Genomic DNA, 27,321 nt, shown 5'->3' with positions numbered 1-27,321 from the left:
CATTGATTCTGAATTTAGAGCTTTCTGTGCAAGATAATTTGAAGCGCTTGTTTGTTAAGGGCATTATATTAAAGGAAAATATTTAACTAATTATGTTCTACTCATGCATAATTTATAATTTCTGCTTTTTGGTATAAAAATCATATTAAACGCACAGAATATTTGTTTCAGATAATTATGTGTTTAAACAAATTTATCTGATTAATATATTTGTTGCATATCCTGGTGGTTTGAGATTCATTTCTATTACATGGCATCATCTTCGATGTTTTCTTCTAGATCATTTGGTTGATTGATGCAGTGAAAGCGAAAATGGTCTATTAAGTCATATAACTCGTCATATAATATATTCATAATCATGTCTGTATAAGATGATGTATGTACGTACGTACGTATGTATATATATATATATATATATATATATATATATATATATATATATATATATATATATATATATATATACAAGAAATGAGGGCAGGAAATATCGCCATCCATTTTAGAGAAAAATTTGTAGTTTAGAATCAGTAGTTCTTTGACTGCTGTTTCTGAATTTTCAGTATGTTGGAGAAGCAACTCAATTGCTAATCCCTTATATTTATGATATATATATATATATATATATATATATATATATATATATATATATATATATATATATATATATATATATACATACAGGGAGAGAGAAGGAGAAAATTATACTAGCATTTTCCACTATGTATAAATAAAGATACACACTCACACATATTTATGTGGACGTGTGTGTGTGTGCTTGTATGTGCGTGCAAATATGCACTAGTTGTGTTTTTCGTCGCTTGTAAGGAAATTCATAAGTACTCGAACACATCAGTATGATGAATACGTATCGATATGTGTCAAAGTTAAACGTTAGTACCACTATCAATAATATCGTTGCAACATAACAGTCAAATTCCATGGAATGGATTAATGTATTAGGTGTTGATATTACTCTGTCAACGACAGCAGAAAATTTAAGGCATTCTGCCTTGCTGTTATCCATCGATGGTCCTGTAGATTTCTGATGTCATTTAATCATGCAATGTAATATTAAGGTGGCAAGTTTCCATTATCGTTAACACGTCACCTAGCTGCTCTTCGTCTGTTTTTACGTTCTGAGATGAACTTCGGACGATGTTGACTAACTTTCAACATTCCAGGCTCTTTACTTTTCATAATTTCATATAGTGTACGAAAGTGAGGTCATCGCTGCCATCTCTAGCCTTACGTGATACTCACAGACCTAGGTTTCTGGGTAGTTACCTGCATATATTATGCAAGCACAACTTGAAAAGTTGTTTTCCTGGGGCTAAATAACAGTAATGTTGTTCACATTTTGTTGGCAACTAAACTTTTGCATTCTGAATATTAATTTATGAAAACGTAAACCAACATGAAAATGATTTTGTGAACAGAAATCTAAGAACATGTAATAAAATAAAGAATGTAAACTCTTCTAACTCCAGATGCTCCTATTGTTATCTAATTTTTATTAGTTCTCATAAGCTTATACCTAATATATTCCTCAGTCAACCGGCCATTAAAATGTTATAAATAAACTTGAAATTTTTCTAACATATGCTAAATAAATATCATAAGTACGCCTATAACATAAATCTTCAACTTTTCAATGAACCGATATGTTTTTGTTATTTCATGACTCTCTGTGACGGAAAGCCTTACTGTTTTAATTCAAATGTTATTTGTTGTAGTTGACATTCCGTCGATTACGACTTCGAGGGTTCCAGTTGATCCGATCAACGGAACAGCCTGCTCGTGAAATTAACGTGCAAGTGGCTGAGCACTCCACAGACACGTAAACACTTAACGTAGATTTCAGGGATATTCAGCGTTACAAGGCTGGCCCTTTGAAATACAGGCACACCAAAAACAGGAAGTAAGAGTGAGAGTGAGATAAAGCTGTGGTGAAAGAGTACAGCAGATTTCGCCACCATCCCCTGCCGGAACCTCGTGGAGCTTTATGTGTTTGCTCAATAAACACTCACAACGCCCGGTCTGGGAATCGAAACCACGATCCTATGACCGCGAGTCCGCTGCCCTAACCACTGGGCCATTGCGCCTCCACCAAATGTTATTTAATATTAAAATAAATCTAAGGTTGTAACTAAGACAGAAAGTAAATATAGTTTACATCAAACGACGTATTAAAGCCTAGTTTACTTGTGTTGTTTGTACGATTTAAATTCACAGTTTTAGAAATATATATTTAAAATCCTGATTTTGCGTTATATTCGCTTTACATACACACATTTGTTTCTTGCTTTTATACAGGACTAATTTTAGTAATTTCACTAGATAATCAGTTATCCCAACCATAATATATTACTAGTAATTTACGGATGCAGGGTAAGTTACTAGCAACATTATTATTTTTAAAAATACGTCTAGAGATAATATCAAGATTTGTGAGACAACGGTACATTATATCTAACAAATTGTGGGGAGTTCATTTAATGATAATTATTTACAATCCATTAAAAAATAACTATATATATATGTACTCCACATACAAAAGATTTAAAGATTTATACTCGGCATCTTTTATATTATTATTAATTTTGTGTCAGATAGTATATATATCGTGTGAAATTGGATACGACATAACTTATGAGAAGCGAATAGAAAATCTGTCTGGGTATAGCAATTTTCTTACAGCAATTAGAAAAATTCTTGGGTATATTATACTTTTTAGCATATAGATTAATGTGTAAAGATGCACATTTGGGAGATCGAAGTAAGTGTAAAGGTAAAGCAAGCGTTTCCTACATACAGTCATATTTCTATATTAAAAAAAAAACACGGATAATCATTAATGCGCAGAAATGTATGCATGCATTACATATATATCTATGCATATATGTGTGTGTATGTGTGCGTATGTTTGTGCGTGCGGGCGTGCCCATGCATGTCGGCGACGTAATGACTGAAACAAGTAAAACAATAAAAGAACATATATCTCCCTCTATATAAATCAAGAGTATCGAAACATTATTAATGCTACTTGTTTTCAATTCATTACTTTACACATCAATAAATCAAGGCAATAACATAGTCGAATTCCCATGAGGAACACAGAACATCATGAATTAGAAATACAAATGTAATAAGAATTATCAAACAATCTATAACATGAATATGACTGTGTGTATTGTTACAACAAATTCACCAGTTGAATTCTTTTAGCTTAGAGATTATTATATATATATAAATGGCTGTGTCTGAGTGTCTGTCTGTTATACAATATATTCCTCTTTTATTTGAGGGACCAACAAAGAAGCAGTCTTCCAGCGAGAGATAAATATCATTTATTAAATACAGGATTTAAAAGCGAGCTACGATTAGTTTCCTCCACCGACAGTACAAGACTCGGACGAGGTTGTTTATCACTCTCGTGTAATGTTTTAATCTAAAAATAAAATGTGGTTGTTCTATGGAAATGAAAAGACGAAAAAGCAAGAAGGAACAAGACGAAAAATGATATTTAAAAAAAGGGGGAAACGAGAAAAGGAGGGGAGTGGGATAAGAAGCTGCGTCCCTTTAACCTGATACCTACTCCAAAATGTTACTGCAGTAATGCAGATACGAGCTAACGCGACGATGAATGAATGCTCAGATCAGAGGAATATGTAGCTGGCGTCAAATCAAAGGACCTTCGTGGTTTTCGTCACTGTCTACAATTTTGATACAATTGGTTTCAAATTTGGTATATGGGTTAAGTTTGTATAATAATTATGAAAATAAAATTCATTTCCTCCATAAATCCATAATTTAAAATTTGCAAATTGGGTGTTTTAGCCAATCAGAAACGAGTACTTTACACATCACCATGGCGAAGAACTCTGTTTCCGTACTACCCAAAGCAAAGAAGCACAAAGTGTTCCATAGCTTATTGGGAAGAACTCTCTTTCTATAGTAACCCCAAAAAGTGCTGCGCATGCGCAAACGCAGTTTAACCACCATGTGATCTATAATTGTTTATTTTCATAACAGATGGGACTCGCATTCAAAAATTGAACGTACCTGGGCATCTTTAACGTATGTAAACACACGCCTCTGTGGGACACACCGTTCCATGGTCGACTCCTATCTTTGTGAATTTATGTGGAGGAGATATGAGAAAGATAATTTATCCTATAAAATCCTAGTGTATTGCAAACTTTTGTTTTTGAATTTTTTCAAACTAATATATGTCTGTTTTAAGCAATGTTTAGACTGTTATTTCTAGCAACTCCTGTTGGTTTGCTTGTAGCTTTTACATATTAGAGGTTGCTCGCGAATGTTTTAATGTCACCTTTGCTTGAATATATTTTTTAATGTGTTGACTTACTTCTAGCAACTCCTGTTGATTTGTTCGTCGCTTTTAAATATTTAATTTGTTCGCGAATGTTTTTCACTGTTTACTGAAGCTAGTTTAATGTTTTGACATGTCGGTGCCCCCATCCTGATGATGCAAATAGGCAGAGAACGCGCTTTTTCTGATTGGCTGTAAATTCTGAAAATGATCAAACTTTGAATACCTGTAACATTTTCGTAAATATTTTCTGGAATAAATGAATAACAAATTCTCATTCAGCGTCACAAATTATATCTATCTGATACATTAATTTTTTTTTAAAGATTCTGACATGCAGTGACGGAAATCACAAAGATCCAAATAAGATATACAATATAATGAAAATGAAGTGAAAAAGTATATTGGTCTACGTGAGAGTGACTAAAAAATTGGACGTGTTAACCAATAATTATCTTTCCGGCACATAAACAAGAAGTAAACCACTTTCTCATATATAGAAACGTAAAGCCAAAAATACCTAATACACCATCAAAGGGTGCATCGTTTTGCGATCCACACCATACATTAATGGCTCAAGGCGTCACAGGCTTTGTACAAACGAAAATATTCATAACCTTTTTAAACCTAAGAACTCCAACAACCTATCGATTTCTAGTTCTGAAGCTTTCAGTAAAAGCAATCATCTCGATGAGTTTCTATTACCGATCTGAAAGACTCCATCCTATCCATATTAGGCATACGATCTCTCAAATTTAACTTCTTCGCGAATTAAACACGTTAACTAATTTTAATTTCCATTCTAACAAAACAAATGAACATCTACTTCATAATTTTTCCCTTCCCTCTTCTCATTCTTTGCGAGACTGGTACTTAATTTATCGACTGGTACTTAATTTATCAACCCCGAAAGGATGAAATGCAAAGTTAACTTTGGCGGAATTTGAACCCAGAACATAAAGACAGACGGAATACCGCTAAATATTTCGCCCGGTGTACTGACGTTCCTTATTTCTTTATTGTCCAGAAGGGGCTAAACATAGAGGTGGAAAACAAGGACAGACAAAGGGATTAAGTCGATTACCTCGACCCTCGTGCACAGCAGGTACTTAATTTATCGACCGCGAAAGGATGAAAGGCAAAGTCGACCTCGGCAAAATTTGAACTCAGAACGTAACGGCAGACGAAATACCGCTTCGCATTTCGTCCGGCGGGCTAACGTTTCTGCGAGCTCGCCGCATTTTCATATTGCAAATATTACGATATTAATTTTCTGAAATGTTGAATAGTGTCGCAATTTACTTTGTTCTAGCTATAAAAACAAAGTAAAAAAAAAAATTACTATGGGCATGACACCTGAAATTTTGCTGTGAAGCGGGTAATTGATTTCATTGACTGCAGTGTATGACTGGTACTTGTTTTATCGACGGCGACTGGATGAAACGTATTAAAAATACGGACGAAATACTGCCCGGTAATTTGTCCGGCGTTTTAAAAAAATAACAGCAACACCGGCAACAGCTATAATAATAATAATAATAATAATAATAATAATAATAATAATAATAATAATAATAGTAATAATAGTTTCAAATTTTGGCACAACAATTTTGGGACCCCAGTACTCAACTGGTACTTAAATTATCAATTTCGAAAGGATGAAAGGCAAAGTCGAACTCGGCGGAATTTGATATCAGAAAGTAAGGTCCGATGAAATAAATGCCGCTAAGCATTTTACCCGGCTTACTAATAATTCTGCCAGGTCGGCGCCTTGAAGCTGATGATGATCATGATGATCATGATGATCATGAGGAGGAGGGGGTGATATTAATAATAATAATAATAATAATAATAATAATAATAATAATAATAATAATAAGTAGAAGAAAAAGACGAAGAAGAAGAAGAAGAAGAAGAAGAAGAAGAAGAAGAAGAAGAAGAAGAAGAAGAAGAAGAAGAAGGAGAGGAAGAAGAAGCAGTGGAAAAGGAAGGAGAGGAAGAAGAAGAAGATAATTTGTATTATCAACATTGTTATTATTATTGTGTTTATTATTGTAACTAATTTTCATTATGTGTTTTTCTCTATTTTATTGTTTTTATGTTGCTGTAACGTCTCAGACAAAGATATTACAATATATGAAGGACAGAATATTGTTTCACAAAACGCACTCCCTATCATTGTTGTGTTCTCTACAATTACAATTGAATTGACATCAGCAACGTTTTGAATGTTCCTTAAAGACCAATTATTGATGTTATTGCATTTCTGGGATTTCTTTAATCAATTACCAAGCACACAATGCATACAACGATGTGATACAATGATACATATCGCCATAATGTTGAAACCTAAGAACATTAGAAAGGAAAGATATAGGGTATAAAACATGCAAATTATAATACAAATATCTTTTAACGAGAATTTTTTTTACTAATTAAAATTATTTATTTTATTATTACATTTTATCTTTTGTTATGCCACTCCACTAGAGACAAGACATACTTTTTTTTATTGTAGCTTGTTTGAATAATAGCATTTGTTTTGTCATTTTTGCTAGGAAGTACTGAATGAAGTGGAAGAAAAAAAATGTTTTGCGGTTTATTGAAGATTCAACACTCTGCACGATTAGAATAATATTTATTGGTTGATACAATGGCTAGCAATTTCCTCCTAAGAATTTCTTGAGAAACCACAGAATTGTGACACAAATACTACGTATTATTATGTGTTAGGCGTTCTTATGCTTCTCGTTTGGCAAAAGACAAAAATAAATACGAAATGACATCTAGCAACAAAACAAAACTGAGTTACATTATTTTAAATTTCTCGAATTTTAACTCTATTCACTCAAATGCATTAACATATTTTTTGAAACTCGATTCTTTTAATATCAGCTGTTATTATTAAACTAAACTTTAGCAAGTGAATTATTATTATTATTATTATTATTATTATTATTATTATTATTATTATTATTATTATTATTATTATTGTTATTGTTGTTGTTGTTGTTGTTGTTTCTTTTGATCACTGGTTTTGTTGGAACTGCTGGAGTCTTGTTTGCGTAGCGGGCTTGCTATCTGCAGCCTACGGTACCATGCTATCCGTTCTTTTCGGTTATCTGATACCGTCCTGGTTATTTTGGCCGTGCACATCTTTTGTAACAGTTCTACTGAGCCCTTTATTCCAATTTCCTTTATATTACACCTGATGCCAAGGACACAGCAATAATTGGCACTACCTTGACCTCTTCATTTTCCATAGCTGGGTTGAAGTTATCTAATTCTAACGCCTTCTTCCTTGACTATTTCTGGGTCAAAGGGGCATCGCAACATCAGCTATAGCACATGTGGTGCATCTTGTCAACCACCGGGAAGTCCGGTCTGTTATGCTCTGGCACCTAATCTGGTTAGATTGGGAAATCCCAGAGGATTTTGCTAGTCTCTGCCTCCGCTACTCTTTGCAGTTTGTATTCATACCACGTCTTGCATCTCTCTAGCCCCCATTTTTCCCACTGCTTCCAGTATAGCACTTTCACTACCTGATCGTGTCGCGACAACTTGTAGTAGTTTTGGGCTAGTCTAAGGCAATCGTTTGTGATATGTGCAATGGTTTCGTCCAATCTATTACAGATGTGGCACAGCGGAGACACAGGCACATTGTTCAGGTTGACCCTCCAGTTCGTGGTCAAAACTTGGTCTTCCACTGCAAGTATAGTGCTTTCGGTCTCTTTTTTTAGTGTTATTTAGTGTTCACAACTTGGAAACCATATGCCTTCTCTCTTGACAAGCTTTCTCCATCTCATCATTATCATAGTACATATTGAGAGTTCAAATTATTATTATTATTATCATTGCCTTTGTACAGCTTCTAATGCCGGAGGTGTACAACCGCGTCAGCTGTTCACTCCCAGTGAACTAAGGTAGCACCTTTTATCTATCGAGTACCTTCCGGAACATTTGAGCGGTTCCAAACAGTGCTACTTTCTGCAAGTACTCCACTCTTGTTGCAGCCCTTATTTGTTCCACTTACTTCTCGAGATTTTTGCTCACTGTTCCCAGGGTTCCGACAATTATTGGTACTACTGCTACCTTTTTCCTCGGCCACAACTGCTTAACTTTCTAAGCCAATCTGTCATATCTCTCAACATTTATTTCTTCCTTACCGCATACCTGGGCATGCAATATCTATGATATGGCTTAGTTTGTGTTCATTCTCAATTAAGACTATGTTTGGCGTCCTATTCTCTATCTCATGGTCGCACTGAATCATAAAATCCCATAGGATCGTTTCATTCTATTTTCGACGATGCCTTCAGGTTTGTGGTCGTACCAACTTCTTGTTCTGTCAAGTGCATACTTGTTGCAAAGTGTCCAAAGACAAGCCTGACTATATTATTATTATTATTATTGTTATTAAGCCTGACTATATTGTTATTATTATTATTACTTAGTGAGAGAGCAGCCCATGCTGCTCAAAAGGTCTATCAATAAGGTTTGTTTAAGGATGTGGAACGAAACACTCATGTCTCCAATGGTGAATCATCCAAACCCCAAAGAATTCCTCTCAACATACGGCTACGGTGCTCCCCAACTACTCCTGCTCGTGGTCAGAGGTGCACATATTGGCAGCCACTAAGGAGTTAAAGTCAAACAACTCACAAGCAAATATGTGGTACTGAAGAGACTATCTACCATAGCCCATCTTTTATACCAAGGCAAAATCAATGTATATGATAACACTTCCATCAGTTAAGATCAGATTTCCTGAGAGCCAGTTCCTGGCATTGCATTGCGGCATTTATTATTATTATTATTATTATTATTATTATTATTATTATTATTATTATTATTATTATTATTATTATTACAATGAAGGCTGTAAGATGGTAGAATCCTTAGCACGCCGGGCGAAATGTTTAGCGGTATTTCGTCTGCCGCTATGCTTTGAGTTCAAATTCCGCTGAGGCTGACTTCTTTCATCCTTTCGGGGTCGATAAATTAAGTACGAGTTGAGTACTGGAGGTCGATGGAATCGTCTAGACTCTTCTCTATAAATTTCAGGCCTTGCGCCTATAGTAGAAAGGATTATTATTATTATTATTATTATTATTATTATTATTATTAGTATTATTATTATTATTATATAAATTTCATAATTCCCTCCTGAGAGAGAATTTTTCTGCATTAATTAGTCGGTCTCATTGTTGGATATGCCATGCATCTGGAACCTTCTATGTTACTATAAATCTAAAAATTTGGGAAATGTACGTCAACCTAGTGTGTACTGCCAACCTTTTATAACAAACATTATTTGCAGCATTTGAAATACATTTTGAAAATGGTGGGTATATTTTTTCGTTGTTTTTGAATTTGAAAATAATCATTTGACAGTAGTGAAATACGAACTCGAATTCACTATCCAATGTCGCATTAGAGATGTAGCTAAAATAGAATAGAAGATTCAGATCAATAAAAACAAACGCAGTTCATGAAATGCGGGTTCATCAATTTCATTTAATATTCTATTGCAGCATAGCATTTTATCTGTGATATAATTCATAAATATTAACGGATTTTCTGCCTTTCAAATAATCTAGATGTTGTTAATATTTCTTTAATGGGAGACGGTGAGCTGGGAAAATCGTTATCACGCCGGGCAAAATGCCTTGCAGCATTTCGTCCGTCTTTATGCTCTGAGTTCAACTACCTTTCATATATTCGGGCTCGGTAAAAGAAGTAAATAGATAACTGTGGTCGATCTGATGCAGTTACTCTCCCCCCTTGAAACTTCTTGCTGTCTACCAGAATTTGAATCCAATGTTATTTTAAGTCGGCGAGCTATCAGAATCGTTTGTACGAAGGGAAAAATGCTTAGTGCTATTTCGTCCGTCTTTACGTTCTAAGTTCAAATTCATCCGATCGACTTCCTCTTTCAACATTTCTGAGTCAATAAAATAAATACAATTTGAACTCTAAGTTCAATGTAATTGACTTGCCAACTACCTCGAACTTGCTGGTAAAATTTGGAACCAATATGCCTTTAATAGATATTTTGACAAATATCCGAAATCTGTTTATTAATATGACCGAAACACCCGTTTCGAACATTGCGTTTTGCCCCTGGTATGACATCCATTGTCAGACAAATATAGTGAAAAACGATTTTTACTCAAAATATCTAATGGTACTCAAGAGATTGGGAATGACAAAAATTAAAGAATATTTTTCCTAAAAACCGTTATCTTAATATATTTCTAAACCGTTGTCTTCAAATTTATGAAATGGATATTCTGTGTAATTCATTTTGAAGTAAAAAGTAAATGCATTAAAAGAAAATATAACAATTAGGTTATTAATAAAACGTATCAGAGTTAATGTTTTCTGGCGTGAAACAATGACATGGCTTATATATCAGATTTCATTTCTCTTTCTGCTTTTTAATATTAGTTCAGTGATGCACTAATACGCTACAGGAATATTCTCTTTAATAATATTATAATTTAATGACATATCACATATCAGATATATTTAGAATCCGTTAAATAATCCAGGGTTGCCATATTATAAATAGAAGTACTTGGGAAAATGTTAATATTAGAAGATAAAAGGAATTTTCCAAACCGGAAATGACTAGCATAAAATACATCCAAGTGAATAAATACTGATTGTTATTGATTATTTTGCTACATCAATGTTAATAATAGATGTGTCAGTAAACTATCGGTGCATGCGACGACTGTTTGTATAATTAACCTGTAAAGAGTGAAAGTATTCCATTTGCATTAAAGGTACACAAATACAGTCTCTCTCTCTCTCTCTCTCTCTCTCTCTCTCTCTCTCTCTCTCTCTCTCTCTCTCTCCCTCTTTCTCTTTCTCTCCCCCTTTCTTTCTCCACGTATATATATATATATATATATATATATATATATATATGTGTGTGTGTGTGTGTGTGTGTGTGTGTGTGTGTGTGTGTGTGTGTGTGTGTGTGTGTGTGCGTGTGTTTGTGCGCGTGTGCGTGTGCGTGTATGTGTATAGATGGATAGATACAGATATGTATGTACGTATATATATATATATATATATATATATATATATATATATATATATATATATATATATATATATATATATATATATATATACATATATATATATATACATATATATATATATATATACATATATATATATATACATATATATATATATATATATATATACATATATGTATACATATATATATACATATATGTATATATATATATATATATATATATATACATATATATATATATGCTTATTTACACAAGAGGCTGAATATATAATCGATTTTATTCATCTCGATGGAGTATTATTGCGCTATTTTCTTAACGTATATTTATATAACAAATTTCCTGAGTTTAATGAGGTGTTCGGATTGGATTTGTTGGAAGTTTGAAATGTTTAAACATGCGGTATGAATGCAAATAAGTGCATTAATTCATTTCAGAAATTATAGTCAGATGGATGTTTATTATATTCAATGCACAATTGAAATTTATTTAACAAAATATTTGCTTGAAACAAATATGTAATGAATATGTGGAATGCTAAAAGGAAGAATAGTACCAATATTTAAAGCGTATATTAAGTACCGTAGCTTTTCAAATTTTGTAAACAAAAAGATATTTGGATATCAACATTGCTTTTCATCTCTGCGTGCTCGATTAAGTCAAGTACTGAAGTCAGTTGTATCGCTTTACGTAGACTCTGTCTTAAACTGAAGGCCTTCTGCTTGTATTATAGATAATTGCTATCAAGTCAGTGAGCCTGAAAATTCGTTAGAAATGTCCGAAAATCAGTTTTCAGTTCGTATTTCTCCCGGCTGTTTATATTCAAGTATAATATTAAAGAGAGCTGGACCGGTTGAAGTAAAGTAATTGTGTCGTTATACTGTTGTGTGCCCTGATTTTTTTTTAGTGGGTGGAGAGCACTGGGGTCAAGTCTTTGGTGGATTTTAAAATTGATGCCAGCACCATTTGTGCAATATTGATAGAATATCTTCCACATCACACAAATGAAGTAACGCTGTCGGCGGCGTGTAGTCTTCGACGTGGTCGTCGTTGCTGTCTTCACTATCGCATGTGAAATCGCACGTGAAATCCATTCTAGAAATACAAATGGTGACTTTCCTTTATAAATGTACCTTCTGTTTTAAGTTATCTCCTGCTGAAATTGTAACCATATTTTGCGAATATATCCAGATTTCTATTAAATAATTTGACCTTGTTTAAATTGCGGAACGGAGATTCTTGCATTCCGTAGCACATTTGGATATATATTTTCATGCATTCTGTCTTTACACTGGATCCGGCAAACGTTACATAGAAATTATAGTCTAAATAAGGGGAGGCGTGACCGAATGATTATATTGCCAGATTCACGATTTTAATGTCATGTGTCTGAATCCCAGGACCCCATGCACGTTCCTGAGCAATGCACGTTCATTTTCTATTACTCATGTAAAAAGGAGTATCAACAATAGTGGAAGATTTTGTTTGCAACAGACGGTATTCTGTGCAGAGGGCCGTCTTGGGTCCTCAGTTAATGAAACCTTTCAGAAACCGAGATAAGCAGCGACAGAATAAGCCTGTTGACACGGCGCAGGCCAGGCTGCGACTGATGAGGGAATTGGCAGACATCTCTATATCAGGTATGAAATTTCCTTAGAGCCTACCTCGTAGACTATTAAGGTATTTACTCCATAAGAGGTAAACAGATCCATGAAAGTTAAACTCGCTTCTTTCAGGAGCATGTTCTACATTTTACGAACGTCTAAAAAAGCGAATAATAATAACAATTGGGAACGTTATTTGAATGAACATTACCATGTATTTTTACAATAATAATAAACGTTTGATCATGCGTTCAATAGCCTAATTAGTCATAGAATTAAGACTGAATTGTTCAAAAATGATATAGAATAGATATGTCTGCATCAGCTATAATTGCTGTGCATGAGAATGCATGTGTATCCTCCAGCACATATCTGTGTTTATCTGCAAATACACTTTCATCTCTCTCTCTCTCTCTCTCTCTCTCTCTCTCTCTCTTTTCTCTCTCTCTCTCTCTCTCTCTCTCTCTCTCTCTCTTTTCTCTCTCTCTCTCTCTCTCTCTCTCTCTCTCTCTCTCTCTCTCTCTCCCTATATATATATATATATATATATATATATATATTTGAAGGTTTGGAGGTGATGTACAAAAATTATATAGAAAAAAATTAAGGTACTCAGAAATCTGGATGTTTGTACATCTACAGATTTTTATTAATGTCACATATTAAATAAAGCGCTTTTCACCTGATCGTGCAGGATTTTCAAATTGTTTATATATATATATATATATATATATATATATATATATATATATATATATATATATATATATATATATATATATATATATATATATATATATATATAGAGAGAGAGAGAGAGAGAGAGAGAGAGAGAGAAATAGTTAGATAGACAGACAGACATACGGATAGAAAGATAGATAGATAGATAGATAGATATATAGATAGATAGATAGATGTGAGGGGAATAGATGCCATAGTTGATTGCTTTTTCGTTTCAATCGTTAGTGTATGGTAGTGTAGCAGAGAGAGGCAATTTTCATATTGTCTACATGTAGACTTGGGCATAATAAAGTGATAAAAAATAAGTAAATATATAACATGCAACTACCCATTGCCTAGCAAATAAATGAGTTATATAAAATTTTAGTTCAAAAGTCGAATCTACTGGAAGCATCAGTTTCACAACAGAAGTACCGAATTTGTATTTTTAATGGCTAAGTCAGAGGAGAAACTGCAGCATCTATCTTGTTCTGAGAAGCATCTATCTTGTTTCAGAGGAGGAAGTGCTGTATGTGTCTTGTTTCGAAATTTGCGGAATGAATGAGAATGCTGTTTTCAATGCGGATTCATGTTTCGTATCCGCGCAACAGGTTAGATTTCCTTGAAGATTACGAAAACCAAGTAGTGATGTTAGAAATAGTGACACGAATAATGCTTAGTTCGAAGTTTCCAAATGATTTTACTAAAATCTCTTTGGTCATACTATGTTTAGGCTAAAACGTACTTTCCCAAAATGATGTGCAATACGCTTGAAACTGGATCCAAGATATTCTGAAGGAATCCTCCAAACCGCCAAGGTGAAACTAACTAGTGGTATGTCAAGGTCGAATGAGTAACGTGTAATGATTGAATATCTCACCATTTTATGTAATAAATATAATAAAAGTAATTGATTAGCCAACCTGCTGATAATCACAGCATATATATAAGATTATGATTCACAGGCTACAAGAAATAAAGTATATAACGTGGAAACGCACGAACATTAGCAGTGTGCGAATCAATAACATAATGATTGAAGAAGTTCGGGGCTGAGTCCAGTTTACCTCTTTTCCCTCCACATTATTAAAAACAAATGTCATATTTCTTTGAAGAAATTATAAATGAATATTAAAAATATATTAAATTACAAAATTTATTTGTACATTAAGCAGAAATTATAATGCTTAATATAACGAGATTCGCTGTTGTATTAAATGTCAATTTTCGTATATAAACAAGTAGCTTTTCTTCACGTTCGTAAAAAATGTAATAAAGCAAAAAAAAAAAATAGCCCAGCAAAAACAAAACGAATAAAATAGTTTTAACTATATTACATACCGCCAAAAAAAAAAAGAAAAAACAATATCTAAAGAATTGAGTTTTCAAACTGTGTTAGCCTGCGGTCATGCTGTGGTAACACCTTGAAATTATTTAGTCAAAAATATCATCTCCCAACACAGTTATTCGAAGATGGTCAGATGTATGTTACATCATCAAAAGAGTCAAGAAAAGAAAATATAAAAATATTAATCTAAATAAATGCATTTTATGTATTATGTTTCAGTCATACTATAATACTGCTAATCACTCGGTTAGCGATTCGCACATGCATTACGCTCGCTCTGTAAGGCAGTTGTCGTTAAACATGGATATTAATATTAAGTCTGCGAAAAGTGGTGAGAAAGGTGCTGTGAAATGTTAGCACGCCGGATACAATGTTTAGTGACATTTCGTCCGTCATCACATTCTGAACTCAAATTAAGATGAGGTTGACTGCCTTTCATGAATCGTGGTCGATAGAATATGCACCAGTTCAGCACAGGTGTCGATATAACCTACATACTCCAATACCCAAACCTTGAGTTCTTGTTTCTACAGTTGTAACCCTTAGCAAGGCGACGAGACAGCAAACGTTAGCAGGCTTGTCATAATGCTTAGCGGCATTTCTTCTAGTTTTACGGGCTCATTATATTCCGTCGTAGTCAATTCCGTCAATCGTCCATTCAGAGTCTATGAAATATCGACCAGCCTCACAATAGCAACGATGTAATCAACTACCTATACTCCCAAATTTTTCCGGATTTCTGCTTAGTATGATTGATTATTGCTATTACATGCAGAAAGACCATCATTCGGGCGATTATCTGCTCGTGACTAAGTGTTAGTAGAGTATGAATGCGGGAAAATCGAATTGAAAACCCCAAATTATTTAATCTCCAACTTATGTATTCATTATGCCCTCTGGTATAAATAACATGGAAATACTGAGGCCAATTTTAAGCCCTGACATTCTCCACTAAAATGGTTGTGGCCGTATGTCTATGTCAAAGCTCATTATTTTCGTAAGTCATGGAGATAAATGACTACGGGATCGGAAATATCAAAGAAATAGATGAAAAACACTCTTTGAAGATTTGCTACTTGAGTTGAATCGGAAAGAAACATTAAGTAACAAATAGCGTACAAAATACGATGTAACAAACAGAATGATGGAATTAACGAGGCTTGAATTATCGTGCATGAAATATCTGCCCGATTAGGTCTTTTCCTTTTTTATACTGTTGCTAAGCAACAGCAAATAATTTCATATAACGGATACAAAATAGCTTGAGTAGTAGTAGTAGTAGTAGTAGTAGTAGTAGTAGCAGCAGCAGCCTAGTATCACAAACCTGTTTTGAGGATTAATGTGATATTAAAAAAATTGGGGAATCGTAAAGAGGCAATAGAAATATTGAAGCCAAACTACGGGTAAATTTGTATTTTAGTTTTTCCTAAAATTATTCATGTTGTCAAACATTTTTATTGAAACTCTCAGGAAATCTTCTTTGTGTAAAAATGATACACATATGTACGCATAATTTTATATATGTATATATATATTAGTGAAAAGTGAGGGATTACCACAAAATGATTACCAGTTCGCTCTCAGTTATGTATTCAATATCCAAGGGTAATGTAATATATTCTAGACAGGAGCAAGCATTGAGATACTTTCACATGAGGAAATTCACATTTGCTAAATCCAAATGAATAATTATCATTTAAAAGGTTTTGAAATGATGGACTTAAAATGATTATGAAATGAGACGTTGAACTAGAGATTGTTCGCGTCTGACATAACGGAGAGCTCTCAATTATAGAACGCAGAGTTTATAATTGAAAATCATTAAACGGAGCATACCGAGGGATATAAAATGAAGACCGCGAAGAGACTATACCGTTTTTCAGTAGGGCTGCAATCGCAACGATTGCTAATCGGTGCAACTGAAACATGTGTTGGTTTTAAAAGACGGTCTAAAATTATAGAATTAAAGTTAATGCTATTGATACTTCGGAGTAATTCCTATTTTAAATATTGTCAATATATATATGTGTGTGTATGTGTTTATGTGTGCGTCCATGCACAGTGCGTATGCTAATAATAATGATAATGGGACCTATATACACTGGAAGCTACGCCAATACTATGGAATAACAACAGAAAAAAGATGGTATAAACACACGCCAGAAAAGGTCACAGAAAACGAGAAAGCAACCATACTCTGGGATATGCCAATACACACAGATAGAGAAATTAAGGCAAATAGACCAGATATAGTTGTCAAAGATCACGAAGAAATAAAATGCTTTCTAATTGATGTATCAATACCAGCAGATGACAACGTTTCTCTAAAAGAAATGGAAAAACTTTCAAAATACAAAGACCTGGAAATAGAGATAACTCGAATGTGGAATCTAAAAACAGAAACAATTCCTATCATAGTAGGTGCCTTAGGTATAATAAAAAAAATATTCAGACAAATACATAACAAAAACACCAGGACTTACAAATACATATAACATTCAGAAAATTGCACTACTGGGTACTGCACACATTCTACGCAAAACACTTTCAATACAGTAAACATAAGAGCACCACAGCAAACCACAGCACATATCCAAGGCGCACAGAGCTGCGCTCGGTAGTGAAGTGAAAGCACGTTATAAAAATAAAACTACTGAACAATAATAATAATAATAATAATAATAATAATAATAATAATAATAATAATAATAATGCTGGCATTAATGACTCTCCCTTGAGGCAACAACATTTATTTTATCACACGAATTCACAAACCAGATACAAAAATGAAATATATGTGTCTGAGTGTGTACGCGTGCATGTGTGTGTGTGTGTGTGTGCGTGCGCTTATATATATATATATATATATCGTTGCTATGAGGCAAATGTTTCGTAAGTCCAAAACGTTGCATTTTTTTCCAGAAAACGATAAAGTAGTTTCACCATTCCATAACAAAACTGTTGTACTATACTGTAACAATTTTTGGTATCTTGCATCTGAAGCAGCTGGGGATACGATAGTTTGATGAAAAGAACCGATTATTGCAAGCAATATTGAAAAAAACGCATTTGGCCAACTTTGGACATACAAAAGTTTAACATAATAGCAACGATATATATAAATGTATATATATATATATATATATATATATATATATATATATATATATATATATATATATATATATATATATATATATATATATATACACACACACATATGTCTATATATGTATATGTATATAAGTGTGCATGTGTGTGGGAGTTATGTTCAAGTGTGTGTGTTTGTGTGCGTGCTTGTATGTAAAGTTAGAGAGAGGAAAAGTGATAGATAGATAAATCACATGCCACACACACACAGAGATGAATTTATGTATACTTCAAAAGCCATCGTCTATGTTGTGTATAGTCTGTAATTTTAAAAGATCACAAACAGCTTTTATCTTAGTAATGGCTCCAAAAGCCAGATGGACGTTTCAAGTGCTGTGAAAGTAACTCTATTTGCTACAAAGTACAAACCCGATGTCATCTACACAGTTTTGTTCGGAATTTTGTTTCCCAGTGAGAACATTAAGAATGAGGGCTGTGTGCGCATGACATTTGTTTAACCATCACCAACATTGGCAACGACGACATTGAAAAATCGTTCTTTTTATGTTACTGTCACATTGCACCCAACACTAAGTATTAACGACATCTATTCCTTTTATATCTTGTTTACATATAAAAACGAAGACGAATAACTTGTAAAATACACAAAGTAATTTCCGATAGGAGTGGCTTTGCACAGTTAATATAATAACTTCATGGATATTTATATCAAAGCTTTCTATGTAGAATTAATTGTGTATGTTATATTGGTGAATTATATTACTACAATGGGAATAGAAATCTTACAAAAGATAGTTTTTTTTTTCTTATAGAGAAACATATGAAGGCTAAATGAAATTAAATTTCCATGTAATTCTGCGTCTCTCAATCGTTCTAAAAAAAAAAAAATTATGAGACGGAAGGAAAATATGGCTACAAAACTGAATCTTTCTCAGTGGGGTTTGTTGAATTTCCTTTGGGTATAAAGTGTGAAAAATCATGCATAAAAATAATTTAATACTCGATGTTATATTCACAATTTTAAAGTTGTAGGGCATTAGATATATTACTGATATTTGTATTCTGCTATTGTGTTGCATACATACTATTTCAGCAAGCTGATACAAGGCAAATTTCTTGAAACTGTTATATATATATATATATATATATATATATATATATATATATATAATGTTGAGAGTATTTCAGTTAGCGCTTGAATCTTTGTAGTACAGATGTGGAATAATAAATGAAATGAAAGAAGACTCTAACAACCCTGGGACGGAAGTTGAAAGACATTCATACATTTTTCGTGCAAAAACCCTTCTTCAAACTTTGACTCTACTCGTCTGAAGATAGATATTTGCGCCGGAAATATATAGTTGTACTTCAGCTTTCATCTCTGCATTGTTAGAATCTTTTCTCATTTCATATATCATACAATTCTATAAAAAAAAAGTATTGTGATGAGAGGGTATAACTTTTAATCTTACGCACACACACGCACGCACACGCGCACACACACAAAAAACACTCACACAAACAAACACACACTCATATGTAAGGAGAGAAAGATAGATAGATAGATAGATAGATAGATAGATAGATAGATAGATAGATAGATAGATAGATAGATAGACACACATACATACAGATAGATAGTTACATAAACTGACAGACAGATAGACAGATAGACAGATAGATAGATAGATAAATAGATAGATAGATAGATAGATAGATAGATAGATAGAGAGATAGAGAGATAGATAGAGAGATAGAGAGATAGATAGTAAGACAGATATGCGTACGTTATACATATGTACAAACACACATTGGATCTTATATAAGAGAACGTACACTCCCACAGGAATATATTAAATTATCATGTATAATAACATACATATAGTGAAGGTATATATAAGCTCTCATACCTCACCAGATATATTGATAGCATTACGCCCACACCTCGCATTCCTACGTTGCATCAAGCGTATGACTAAATGCTACTGTAAGGCTGTAAACTTATCGGTCTTCAGTTCGCGCAAGTATGTAAAATTGGCTTCATGCTGTACAGGATAAAAGGAACGTATATCAATACTGAACCACCGCTGAAAAGCTTTGTTTGATAGTTTCCATCTGGTGATACTTAATTGTTGATTACAAAACATGGGAAAGAATCTATACACTGAGCCACAAAAGATTGAGAGTCACTAATGTTATGCAATATGTGGAAAAACTTACCCAGGTACGCCTATTGCACTTAAAATATATATAGTAAACTGAATGTTGATAGCCGAGGGGCGATGTGAAAGTATTTATACGTAATTTATTAGATGCATTTTTTTTTTTAGATATCGTCTCATGAATTTCTTATTTATTTACTGCCCACAAGGGGTTACACACAGAGGGGACAAGCAAGGACAGACAAACGAATTAAGTTGATTACATCGACCCCTGTGCGTAACCGGTACTTAATTCATCGACCCCGCAAGGATGGAAGGCAAAGTCGACCTCGACGAATTTGTACTCAGAACGTAGCGGCAGACGAAATACCTATTTCTTTACTGCCCCCAAGGGGCTACACACAGAGGGGACAAACAAGGACAGACATACGGATTAAGTCGATTATATCGACCCCAGTGCGTAACTTGTACTTAATTTATCGACCCCGGAAGGATGAAAGGCAAAGTCGACCTCGACGAATTTGTACTCAGAACGTAGCGGCAGACGAAATACCGCTAAGCATTTCGTCCGACGTGCTAACGTTTATGCTCAGCATTTTTTTTACGCTATACCACGCTCCTTGATGTCGATACACGATATCCATACGTATGCTTTAATCATTCCGAGATCTGGTTCGTTCCAAAGAGACAGCAACCAGTCTGGAGTTGTGAAAATCTGCTAAAGAATCACTCACCGCTGTACACAATATTTAATACACTTTAATTGATTTATTCGACTTGAATTGTGGAAATGTTCCCTCTATATCAAATACTTTAGCGCCGAATTGGTGTAAAATTTTCCTGTAAGAAGCTTATTAGTTGCTTACACCCACTCATTGATTCCTTAGGCAATGTAATACTAAATGACAGTAAGCTTTCGTCATATTATTAAAAGTCATAGCGGAGTTTACGAAGTTAAATCTATTTTTTTTCAGCAGCTTCGAATGAATAAACAGTGAATTAATTGCATTTCGTATGTAGACCGATGTGCGAAATTTCTTGCGATAGAACACCAAGGTATACGAAAACATATACCTACACGCACGCGCGCGCACACACACACACACACACACACACACACACATACACATACGCACGGCACACATGCATGTACACACTCAACGGCAAACATGTTCACACACACATAGGCACTGTACGAACGAATATCTAAGCACTTTGTATGACAACCACAGAACCGCAAGTTCGATCGCGCTACGTGTCATGTATGTAGGTTCGAGTCGACCCATAGCTTTCTAAGTGAAATTAGTTAGTGGGATACACTGTAGAAACTCACCGGATGGATAGCAATGGCAATTTAAAATGACCACCTCATCACAAAATGAATAGCTGATTCTGCTTGAGACGGCGTGACGGTCAAACGTGATGTGGAATGCTCAGGCAGGTATATAATAATACAGGAGCAGAAAATTTCGTTCATCGAATAAACGACGGAAGCCCACCACAGACATGCCCCTAAAGTTTATACCAACCCGTGTGCATTTGCTCATATTGAGATACTTATATGAAATAATGCCCTATATTGAGTCTCACGGAAATTACAAAAGACGTCGTGGCCTTGCATGATGAATTACATTGGATCTTGTCCCATTCTTAGTTTACTTTCTTTTCGCTGATAAAATAATGTTCTCTTCATACTTTAATCCCGAATAAAGATTTTCAAAATATGTTTAAAATATAAGTACACGGTCTGGTTTAAATATTTCATTTCGGAAAATCAATCCTGACTTCTCTAAACAAACAACACCCATCATAATATTGCTTTGGCATTTGTAGCCTCTTGTGAGCTTACAAGTCCTCAGATTGAGTTCTGCTACATAGATCTCCTAACAGCAAATGAAATGATATCGCTAATTTCCTTTCATATATGAAATACTCAGCCGCTAGCAATAGTTAATTTATGGTTCGCTGTTGAGGTCTAATAAAATTGAAGTATGTTCTGAATCCTTGCCATACTACAATTGATCGGACTAGTATTCTTCTGCATTTCATATTTACCTAACTTGTATTTCTCCTTCTCCACCGCGGTTTCCTTTACCACAACCGTCCATTAACACAATAAATGTATTTTTTTGTTATTATGAATATAATTTACAATTAACTTGGATGCTTCAATCTTTTAAATATGGTAGTCACTACTGTAATTTAGATTATATACATATATATATATATATATATATATATATATATATATATATATATATTACTTATAATTATATGAAAAGATAGACAATTTAATATGCATTCATTGAATTTTCATTTTATTTTACACTTTTTCTCTTGCGTGGTCATTGACATCAAATCACTCACTCTAATACCTTATGTACATGTGTGTATGTATGTATTATAAATATGTATACATACATGTGTATATATATATATATATATATATATATATATATATATATAAGATAGAGACAGAGGGAGGAAAAGAGAGATAGATGGAGAGAGGAAATCTATATATTTACGTATATATGTATATATATATATATATATATATATATATATATACACACATATACTTATGTACGTATCTATATATACGTATACACACACAACAAAACACACAAGCACACACACACACACACACACACACATATATATATATATATATGTATATATATATATATATATGTATATATATATATATATATATATATATATATATATATATATATATATATATACATATACTTATATGTATGTTTGTATGTATGCATGTATGTGTGTAGGGATGGGTGGTTGCATCTATTTATGTAACTCGTAAATTATTCGTTTTCACTTTTCTATAAACTTGTCAATATATTTTGAATACAAAATTACAATGTGTGTGTGCGTGAGTGAGTGTTTGTGCGCGCGCGCGTGTATTGGAGAGCGAGAGAGTGTGTTTGTGTGTAAGTGTAGAGGGGTTCAATAGCTCAGTAGTTTGTGGTCTAGCTAAAATAAAGTTAGAAAATATATGAAAAAAAAAAATATGTATATCATTTATATTTTAATATAACATTGATATGATACACACGTTTTAATCGAGGCTAATATTCATATTTAAAAATGTTATTAAAATATTGCCGACAGCGACATCATGACATAAGCTCACATTCAATATTTGTTGTTAAGTTTTTTATTAATTTATTTTGTTTACATGCTTCTCTTATGAGCACACAACCGCATAGACGATAGAGAAATTATGATTACATATATACAAACCAAATATAAATATTCCAAATCAATAACTTATATCCTGTCTCTAAACACACGATAAGAAAATAAACTCTGATATTAATGTTTTCCGGACCATAGTAAATATACATAAATGTTCCTCCTGTTTGTAAAACTAGAAATAATTTAAATGTTTGGAGGACAACTGTCTACATATCATAAATTCAAACAATTTTCTTTACAGTATAAGGAAACTGTGTATCTCTAAAACTTATGTTTGGAGAAAAACTTTACTTCTCTTCTGCACACACTTCAGTATAGTAACCTAAACTATACAATTTTCAAGAAAATAAAACCAAATAGTTTTTTTCTCTATGCGTCATAGATTATATATTTTAAGGATATCAATCAGACGAACCCAAGTAACAATTACCATATATCAGACCCGCGATCCCGATATTTTGGTATTATAAAACCCAACGTTATCTAATGATAGCTTTCATGATACAGTGTGACTTATGAGTATTCGGCTGCCTTTGATAGCAAGTTGGGCAACCATACAGAGGCGCTTGCGTCGACTCTAATTTCTTATTTCATGAACAAAGTAAATTTCTAGGCGTAATGCTTTACAACAATTTTAATGCTAATACAGCCGATGTCATTCCATACATACGTACATACATACATATAAATGCCCACACACATACACGCATCCATACATACATACGTGCGTACATGCACACATATGTGTGTGTGTGCAATACATATTCACATATGTATGTATATATATATATATATATATATATATATATATATATATATATATATATATATATATATATATATATATATATATATATATATCCATCATGTACTGTGCCAGTATATATTTCTAAGTCCATCTCTTACGGATATCTGCATTTGTGAAAAGCAAATTACACATCGTTTCGTTTATTAAACTAACAGCAGCAGCAGCAGCAGCAGCAGTTGTAGTAGTAGTAGTAGTAGTAGTAGTAGTAGTAGTAGTAGTAGTATGGGGGCGGTGAACTAGCAGAATCATTAGACATTCTGACTAAAGAGTAAGTCGTATTTAGTTAGTTGTGAAACTGTACGTTCCGTGTGGAAAAATAATATACCCGTCTAGTACCTGGATCATACTAATATCCTCTCCACTGAAAATGTCTGGCCTCATGCCAACAACAACAGCAACTGCCATGGTGAGGATGAGTAGGAAGAGTAGGAGGATGTGTGGAGAAGGATATGTAGAGGAAGAAGAGGAGGTGGATGTATGGAGGAGATTTAGTGTTGCATAGCCAAGAACATTTGCGTTTTAATACTTTTCCGCCGGGCGAAATTGGTTAGCGGTATTTCGTGTGACTTTACGTTCTGAGTTCAAATTACACCCAGGTCGACTTTGCATTTCATAGTTCGGGATCGATAAACTAAGTACTAGTTGCGTACTGGGGGTCGATCTTATTGACTAGTCCCCTCCTCATAAATTTCGAGCGAGCCCTGCGCCTAGAGAAGAAAAGAATATTTTTCAGCCAGAAGGCGGCGAGCTGGCAGAATCGTTAGCATGACGGGCAAAATGCTTAGCGATATTTCGTTTGTCATTACGTTGTGTTCTAATTCCGCTGAGGTCGACTTTGCCTTTCATCCCTTCGGGGTCGATAAATTAAGTACCAGTTATGCACTAAGGTCGATGTAATCAACTTAACTCCTTTGTCTCTCCTTGTTTGTCCCCTCTGTGTGTAGCCCCTTGTGGTCAATAAAGAAATAAGTAACGTTAAGCACGCCGGGTGAAATACTTAGCGATATTTCGTCTGTCTTTACGTTCTGAGTTCAAATTCCGCCGAGGTCGACTTTGCCTTTCATTCTTTCGGGGTCGAAAAATTAAGTACCGTTTGCGTTCTGGGATCGATTTAATCGATTGCCCCCCCCCCCCCTCCCCAAAAATTTCGGTCTTTGTGCCTGGAGTAGAAAAGAATATTTTTCAGCCGCTTTATGTTCTGAGTTCAAATCCTACCGAGGTGGGTTTCTCCCTTCCTACCTCCGAGTTTATAGATTATAGTACCAGCCAGGTACTATGACTATTTAATCGACTAACTTCTCCCTTCAAAATTTCTGTCTTTTTCCTTGAAGAGAAATTATTGCGGACAGTAAATTAGTATAAATTACAGTGTAGGCTATTTAGCGCAACATCCTAATCAGACGACGTTCAAATGAATTTGAGAGCAAAATTCCTTTCATCCGTTCCTGTTGATGTAATAAAGAACTGATCTATTACTGGGCTCAATTTGCTTGACTTATTCATTCTTTACATTTTAGGCCTAGGGTTAGATAAGGAAACATTGCTCACTTGAGATCAGTAGATTGCATAATAGTTACAGCATCGGAAAATTCAAGTCCCACTACTATCAGTTTTGTATTTCATCCATTTGTGGTTGATAACATATAGTACCAGTCAACTATCGATGATGATTTTATGAATTAACCCTTCCTCCACAAAAAATCTCAGGTGTCTACCATTATCAGAAGTATTTATCTTTATTATTGGAAACTAATGAAATATGAAGGAGATTATTTAAATGAAAGCTATATATATACTCCCCTTTTACAGTCTGTTGTGTCGCTAAATTTTTACTGAGAGCATATTTTTCGTGGTTGGATGATTCGGTATCTATTTCTAGCATATAGGAGTCCACTTTTGCTGGTCATTCCTCTTATTTTTGTATACTACGTAATTATATATATTTACTAAACTGAACACCTGAATATCAAACAAACCTTGAGATCCCTATCTCTTTCATCTTTTCACTCTCTTGCCCACCCACCAGTCCTCACTCTCAGCTCTCTGTCTTCCGTATCATTCTAATTCATATAAATGTGATCACCAAGTCTTTGAACAACATATTTTCTTCACACCTCCAAACGCCCGTTCTGTAAATCTGACCTTACATGTTTTAGAGAACCTCGTTTTCAATATAAATGCCATTCATAAATGGAAATATGTGTACAAGATAATATACACAAACACACACACATATACACATGCATACGATTATACACACAAATATACATACAGATATATACACGGATATACTTAGAAATTTAGACACACACACACACACACACACACACGCACACACACACACACACACACACACATATATATATATATATATATATATATATATATATATATATATATATATATATATATATATATATATATATATATATATATATATAGAAGTGTGTTTATACGTGTGTGAGTGCTTATACATGTGTGTGCTTGTATGTAATTATATAAATGAATGACTGCGATTGTTGATGAACTCTAAATATAACCCCCAGATGTTTCTTGTTTGTTTATAACTGTTACGTAACTGTTACCGGTCGGTAGTATAAATAGATTTCTAATGCATAGTAAAAACGCATGTAAACACACTGTTAACTCTTGGTGGTACTTAACAACTTTTAACAGTAACGCTATTGCTTAAATATCGGAATCATAACATATCCAGCCTTTGTGCATTTGAATCTATCTTTCTGTGGCATAAATGGTCTTTATTCAACTGCTTCATTCTTACATTTCAAACACATATGTGTGCGTATACGCTTACAAATACATATACATACACAGATATATACATTCATATGTATATATGTATATGCATACATGTAAAACATTACATATATATAGATATATAGATATATAATATGGGTAAAACATTATATATATATATATATATATATATATATATATATA

The 27,321-nt window shown here is 33.7% G+C and overlaps 1 protein-coding gene across 1 annotated transcript in view; it reads right to left on the bottom strand.

Annotated features, from left to right (window-relative positions):
- The window catches only part of LOC106882687 (5-hydroxytryptamine receptor 1D), an 85,579-nt gene that overhangs the window by 11,330 nt on the left and 46,928 nt on the right, over nucleotides 1-27,321 (bottom strand). The window lies entirely within an intron of this gene.

The sequence above is a fragment of the Octopus bimaculoides genome, chromosome 2 (assembly GCF_046866305.1).
Source record: "Octopus bimaculoides isolate indiv1 chromosome 2, ASM4686630v1, whole genome shotgun sequence".
In the NCBI taxonomy this organism is placed as follows: Eukaryota; Metazoa; Mollusca; class Cephalopoda; order Octopoda; family Octopodidae; genus Octopus; species Octopus bimaculoides.
The sequence above is the reverse complement of the archived record's forward strand: the minus strand, read 5'-3'. Positions and strand labels throughout refer to the sequence as shown.